Here is a 7273-nt window from a genome sequence, read left to right as displayed (position 1 = left end):
GAACGAATAAAAACTAAATTTCTATATAATGTCTAACACCAACAAGGCACCTTAAAGATAATTATGTCCTGTGCCGTAAACATCATAACCGAAAAGAACACATCAATAAAGGAAATAGGTTTTTATTTAATGTCTTCCTGTTATTGATGTGTTAATGAGCAAACAGTTGAACTCTAGTGTAGTTACTAGAACAAAAAATAAGGACCAGCATCAGTATTCATCTTTTAAATGATCAATAAATGTCTTGAAAATAGTCTCTGATTAAAGACCTGTGTGCTTATTGTGGTCTGAACACACTGAGAAATGCTTTAATATAAATAGTGAATTCATGAGTGATTATTCAGTGTTTAGAACAGTCAGCTGCTGACATTTGCTCAAAGAGGGTCCAACAGGTTCTTTGGTGTCTTCTCTTACAAAAGGATAAAGGAAAGTTGTAGGCAGCTTGGGATGTTTTCAAAATATTACAACTGGAAACAAAATATTGCTTGAGTTTCTGAAATGACTTGCAAAATTATGCTTAAATCTCCATATATCATCAGAAAATACATTGGCAAATATTTACATTGAGCTGTGAGAGCCTTGAATTAAGCAGTACAGGTGCTTCCTGCAGGGAGGTTTGGCATCCACAAGCAGCACTGCCAGCGAGGGCCAGGCCAGCAGCAGCTCTGGCTGCACCTCTGCTCCCAACAGGACCGCACGCACTGACCTCCACAAGCAGCACGGCATATGGCAACCAGGAGTTGTGTCGGTCTGTTAGGTAATCTTTGTGGTGTAACAGCCTTCCAGGGGACAGTCATAAAAGATATCTGAATTGACAGAACGGACAAAAACCTTTGTGCATGAATTTGCAATTAGTGCTCCAAGCTTACCTACGACTCCATCTGCTGAAATCTTTGTGGAACAATTATGCAAAGGAATTGTCCAAGTAGTCAGAGCAGAGAAGCTTGTAATAAATAAATAAGCTACTAAAGACACCTTTTTTTCATTATTTTTTTTCTCTCCTCTCTTCTCTCCACTGGTGCATTTTACTCTTCAATGGTTCAGAGACTTTTTCATGTAATATATGTTGGCAATGTACTTTCTAGCCTTGGGGAAATTATTTCTGTGTTTTGAATAGCTTAAAGCTGCAATTGAAATTGGTGTGTTTAATATGTGAGAAGTACCTGTAAAGTAGAAATTATGGTAGGATGCTCAATCCTTTCTCATTCTGCTTGATATCAGCCTCAAACTTTTTCCCCATGCTTAAAAAAAAATAAGTCATTTAACACAAGCACCTCATATTTCTTGAAGCAGTTTGTACCTCAAGCATTAGAGTCAAGTAGCTTGACTCTAATGTAGTCAAGATCTGGGATTCTTGTTGAGCTTAAGTTCATATTTTACTTTAGCCATTACGTCAAAAAGTTCTGCAGTGCATGTGGAAAGTGTGATATGCCTGTCCTTCAGATGAGGATTTGTTCCTTCAAAGAATAAAATTTCTACAGTTAGATGCTGGCTTTGCAGTGTTTATTCACAGTCCTGTAAATACTAAATAGCTATGAAACCTAAGCACACAATCTTTGGGGATGTAAATGCTATCAGAGAGGTTTTGCTCAAGCTTTTAAATTAAGACTGGTTTATGTGGCTAAAGTTTACTATATGTAGCATCTTCCTTCCAAGGCATTACTCTCTAAAAATTTAATTTTCAATTTTATAATTTGTATTATATCATTTGTATAATGAAAATAAAAACTTTTTTGGAAGCAAAAGCTATCCTTAAACTTCCAGCTGTAATTCTATAAAAATAAAACCAGTCTTAGTACTGTCTGCAATTACAGGACCAATTATGCTATTAACTTGAACCAAGTATAGAAATAACTTCTCCCAAACTTCTGTTATTAAAGCTGCCAGCACTACTGAAGATAGAATAGTTTCCATAACAAGAAATCAAGAGAAATCAAGAAATCTGCCAGCAGCTTTCTATGCTATTAGGCAGCAGTTAAAATATCAGGTGGCAAGACTCTTCTTATTAGTAAGAACAAGCAATTAAGTGACAACTACCACCAGGAAAGAAATAATAAAAAAATAAAAACCAACATACTTTGAGCCATAGACATCTCAGCAAAGCTGAAGCAGCAGAAGTTTACTCAATCATCATGCAGCTGTCCATCACTTTATAACAGCATCAGAAGTAAGGCAGCCTACAGGATGTCTGTTTGTCCCTACATTGGCCATTTCAAACCAAGACACATCCTCTAAGTGTTGCTACATCCTGGTAACACCTCAGTCTGTGTCTAATGATCTCCAGAAGACATTGTTTCTAATCCGGAACTGACTTGAGAGAGGTGAGTACACAGTCCCAGGTATCTCAGAGCCAGTTTTAGTGAAGCTCTCCATTTCAGATGTCCATTGCTGCTGACTGGCAATGGCCAACTTCTCAGGAGCCACTCCAGAGCCGAGGAACCCGGCCCCACTCTGTGGGGTGCACTGACCCCACTGAGCATCCTTGTCCCAACACTTCCTGGCAAGCAGAAATCACCTAAAGCTACTCTAACCAGAGCAATTGTATTTCTTGCTGATCTATCCTCACTCTGATGCATCAGAAATGTTTTTTAAATCCTGGCTGAAAGCTAAAATTGCATCATGAAATATGAGAGAGCTGGCAAGGCATGGTGTGTTGTTCAGCACAACAAACTGGAGGATCGTAATGTGCTGGGTGGTTTAGTTCCAAATGAAAGCAATTCCACGAAGACTCCTTGGACATGTTAATTCTAGCTTTGAGCTAAAAAGACATAAGCTGCAGGTTAATAATGGATATAACCTGAATGGATAAGCAGTGCTTACAGGATGAGCCCTTCTGCAGTTTCACTTTCAAAGCACACTGATGATGCTTGGAGTTGTGCGAGGGTCAATTTTGTCTGGCTGAGAACTGCCATCCTTGTGCTACCAAACCACTGCTGAAACCTCAAATGTTTGGCTTTGCAACTTCTCAAGGGTTCTTCTAAAGCTGTTGATTAAAGACAGCATTTAAATTCCTCCCCATATGTCTGTCAGTGTGTAAAAATGATACATTTCAAAAATTTCCTATTATTCTGTGACTCTCTTTAGCCCATTAAAACCCAACACTACTAATAAACTTAATGTTGGGATTTTTTTAAATTTCTAAGCAAAATTAGATACATAATGCATGTGTATATGTATATACACGCATATATATAAGTACACACGTATAATGCATCAGGTGTTTCTGGGAAGGAATAAATTCTCTGTCCTCCTGGAAGTCTATTTTCCTGACTGAATTTTCAGACAGCACTATTTTATTTTTTTCTAAACTCAATATTAAACTCCCTATATTTTACAGAGCAAATAAAAATCCTACCAGATGGCTAGCCAAGGCTATTACAGACTGTCATTACTTTCCACACCCACCTGTCCCTCCAGATTAGGAAATATGACTGAAGAGTTGGTTTTCCTCACACGCTCTTTCATTGCAGTGCTGCCAGTGAGCAGATGATGCCTCTCAGTACTCCTCTGCTCCCCCTGAGCACTCTGCTCCTGTTCAGTACCCTTGCCTTGCTCTCCTTTCTCTTTTCTCAGAGAAGAAAAGAGTAAATTACAAAGTATATCTGCTTAGAACAAAATGAGAGTCGATTGAGAGTGTAATATTTCACGGTGTGACTAAGATTGGGATATGACAGAACTTGATGAAAAAAATCAGATTTGTGCCCAAAAATAGATGCATGCCAGAGCTATCATGCTTCTGCAGCCAACTAGAGGTTTCATGTGATCTGATTTATACTGTGTAGCATTCATTTGCAAAATGGACACATAGGCAGTTGTAACCAGTCTCTCAGTAACCTTGCCCAGTTTCTCATAAACCAGCCATTTGCTTCCTCATTCCCAGCTCCTGCCCTCCCTACACCTATCGCTTTGCAGGATGTTGAAGCAGAGCAGCACGCACACATCCAGGACATGGAGGAAAGTCCCTAGTATTCTGCATAGGATCACCAGACACATTGCACATGGATGGGACACTCCATGTCCTGAGTGGCATCTCACTTGACTCCCAGTTTTGTCTCCCAAGGTGATCAGCAAATCGAGCTGCATCCAGCCCTTTGGTCAGCTAATTGGTGTTAATGTGGAGTATGTGCAATTACCCTAAGGCAAATGGCAGATGATTTGAGTTAGCATGTGTTAGCCATCAATAAAATAAATTGATTTCAAATCATGTCATATTTGTTAGGGCTATGTTCCTGGGCAGCTATTACGGATGCCGTCACCTTCTAACTCATCTTTCATAAGAGTTTAGGGGCTTTCTTCACCTGGCTTGTTTTTCTTATTTGCCCAGATGTATACATAAAATATAATTTAGACCTCCTTTTGCAAAGTACTCTAAATGCTATTCATTAATTTTAGCATGCACAGCTGGGCTGTAAGCCCTGGGAGTGTTATAACTGCTTTAACTTAAATCTTGCTCCACAGAACACAGCTGAGTGCTAACAAACATCACCTGAGCAGCAAACATCAATTCAGCAGAGTCTTTAAGGAAGAATTTGGAGGAATATTTTGCACACATGAGCAATAAAGGGAGTTCCCTTGGTTATTGAGTATCTATCCAAGGGAGTACACATGGTTATTGAGTATCTATCAGTCTTTGAGGGTGTTTGGATCCACTGGACAGGATGGGGCTTCCTGCAGTGCTTGGGGAGATGCGCCCAACGTGTATTTATTTGCAAATTCAGATAATGGGTTCTACCCTTGAATTTACCACATCACTATGTAGAGATGGCGAAAGACAGGGCCCTTAAATTTTCTAAATGAATTATTTCATTATGTAATTACAGCAGCCCTGAAGTGACTCTGAAAGCTGTTGTAGTCACATGGGAACTGTTTCGCTTAGGGAAAAGGCAAAGGCAGCTGCTAGTAAGAAAAAAATAAAAATAAAAAAGTGTTTTAAAGACCTCAGATGTGTTTATGGGTGATGAATAATTACAGTAATTTCAAATATTTTTTGTGTTTTTGTCTATATTACAACGCTTTTCCAGCTGTTAAGTTCATAAATACGGAAGGTGAACGACCTCAAATTTGGCCTAACTTTTTTTTAAGAACTTTCTTGGATCCAAAGAAACGCAACAGTGTATTTAAATGCAACTTACTTCACAGTAATTAATCTGTTTTTTTCACTTTTCACTGTGTTGCCCATTTTTCTGTGCATTTGCATGCTACCGCAAAAGCAGGGTGATCACAGGAGCATGGGGGAGCAACACAGGTACAGGTTACAGAATGGGCATTCAGCACGTATAGCATTTCTATAAACTTTTTGTGGATTCTGGCTACACAGTCTGGTTGAAATTAACCATTAATTGTCATTTTATTTGTTTTGTTTGTTTGGGTGAGTTTTTTGTTTGTTTGTTTGTGTCATTGACATCGCTTTGTTAACTGTCCCAGCCAGTCAAGAAAGCAGAGCTACTGAAACATCTGCTGTATAAACACCGACTCCTGTCCAACCTACAGATCAATCACTGATAATTTTTTGTTTTGATCGATTAAATAAAAATTATTGATTAAATAAAATTTTATTGACATAACAACTAATCACTGCAGGATATACTACAGATACATTTGCTTGGTGACAATGCCTTGTGTCTGGTTACGTTTTGTGACCTGTTACCCACATTTTAGCATGCTGCTTCAGGTCACAAGCTGAATGAGTCAGGCTGTGAGGCTGTCTGTGCATGCAGCAGCTTCAGGATCATGGCCAGAAGCTCTTGGTTTTCGTTAGGAGACCAGCAGGTGAGGTACAGTGAGCCTCACTGCATGGCTGCTTTGGCAGCATTTGTGTTCTGCAGCCAGCATGTGTGATTAGGAGATGTCAGCTGGGTAACCAGCTTAAATGTGAAATGCATGCAATGCCAGAATTAAAAGGACTATTCCTCCTCTCCCCTCCAACTTAGTTTCTGCATTCCAAACCACTGCTACATGTATACCTTTAAATCAGGGTTACAACAAGTACCTTTCATTTGTGGTTTTTACCTCAACTATGATCTGTCTGGGCTTGATCGTGTTCAGTGGTGATGAATCATAAGCAGTAAAGAACATGGCTTAACTTTCATTGCAAGTATGCCATTTGCATCCAAAGTACTAAGGCACAAGACATTATTTTTTGTTTATGAACTGAGCAGATTCATCTGTGAAGAGAGTAAAGTGATAAATAAATACACCATTTCACACTGCCACTCCTAGAGTGACTTTTCAGAACAGAACCGTACTTATCTTGAAAGAATGTCTGCCAAGTAATAAATGTGAAACAATATAATTTTATTTATAGCTGATTAGCTTTTGCTTACTATGGCTAGCTAGCTTAGAGAGTGCCTAGGAGCCAACAACCTGGTCTGGCATTCATCAAGCCCACAGGATGCATTGTCATTGACTTTAACAGGGTAAAAATGGTCCCTTGAAAGCCCTGTGTTTTAAAACTTTAAATTGTGCTTTTTTATTCCTTTTCTATCAAAAAAGATTTCTTACTTACACATTTCTGTGAACCCAAAAGTCTTAAGAACAATCATAACGGAGCTAATGCCAGCTGAGTTTAGCGACAGGCATGGCACGAAAGCAATTAAAACCTTGAAGTCTTGAGTAGTTGAGAGAAATGTCTGACTGCCTTTCATGTTCAGAAGGTCACAAAAGTGAATTTGAAGCTGGTATGATAGAACTGAATGGCTTCTAAGTAAGAACCTGACACAGAGTTAGTGGAGTTTGACAGTAAGTGTCAAATAATTTCTGGAGAGCTAGAAATACTCACTCCTAGTTATTTATGAAGAAAAATATCATAAGAATATGGAAGAGCCTTTTCAAAGTTAGACAGAGGAATAAGCTTTAATATTTTAAGTTTATCCATCCAGTAAATACCAAGCAACTTCTAGTGTGGATTTTCTAACCCAGCAGAAGAGGCCAACCCTAGCTCAGTGGAAGATAAAGTGAGTCGAAGAAAATGCTTTTGATAGTAGTAGTGACCTTTCAAGCTCTAAGGATGCTGAAGAAGATAACATCAGCTTTTAGAAACTATTTGAATTCAAAGAAATTGCTGTTACACAAAACCAAGAATTGGCACTACCATTTTTCTATCTTACCCAACCAGGCAATTTAAAGCTGCTATTGCTGTAAAGGGAGCCTTACGCCATAAAATCATAAAGTAGTATTCACAGTCTCCCACTAAGGGGGAGGAGGATGGGACATCATGAAAAAACAACCATGGTAACAGAAGAAACTGTAATCAAGAAGACTTTACACAGGCTGC

General features: G+C 38.8%; 1 long non-coding RNA gene across 2 annotated transcripts; it reads right to left on the bottom strand.

The window, feature by feature from the left end:
• Positions 1-2707: 2707 nt before the first annotated feature.
• LOC137859507 (uncharacterized) lies at positions 2708-4109 on the bottom strand. Of its 2 annotated transcripts, none has more exons than XR_011098347.1 (3): positions 4036-4109; positions 3406-3568; positions 2708-2983 (listed from the first exon to the last, which is right to left on the bottom strand). It is a non-coding gene; the product is annotated as an uncharacterized lncRNA (long non-coding RNA). The 2 variants fall into 2 exon arrangements; XR_011098346.1 differs by having other exon boundaries at positions 3940-4074.
• Between the last annotated feature and the right edge of the window lie 3164 nt (positions 4110-7273).

The sequence above is a fragment of the Anas acuta genome, chromosome 7 (assembly GCF_963932015.1).
Source record: "Anas acuta chromosome 7, bAnaAcu1.1, whole genome shotgun sequence".
In the NCBI taxonomy this organism is placed as follows: domain Eukaryota; kingdom Metazoa; phylum Chordata; class Aves; order Anseriformes; family Anatidae; genus Anas; species Anas acuta.
This window is presented reverse-complemented; position numbering and strand designations above follow the sequence as displayed.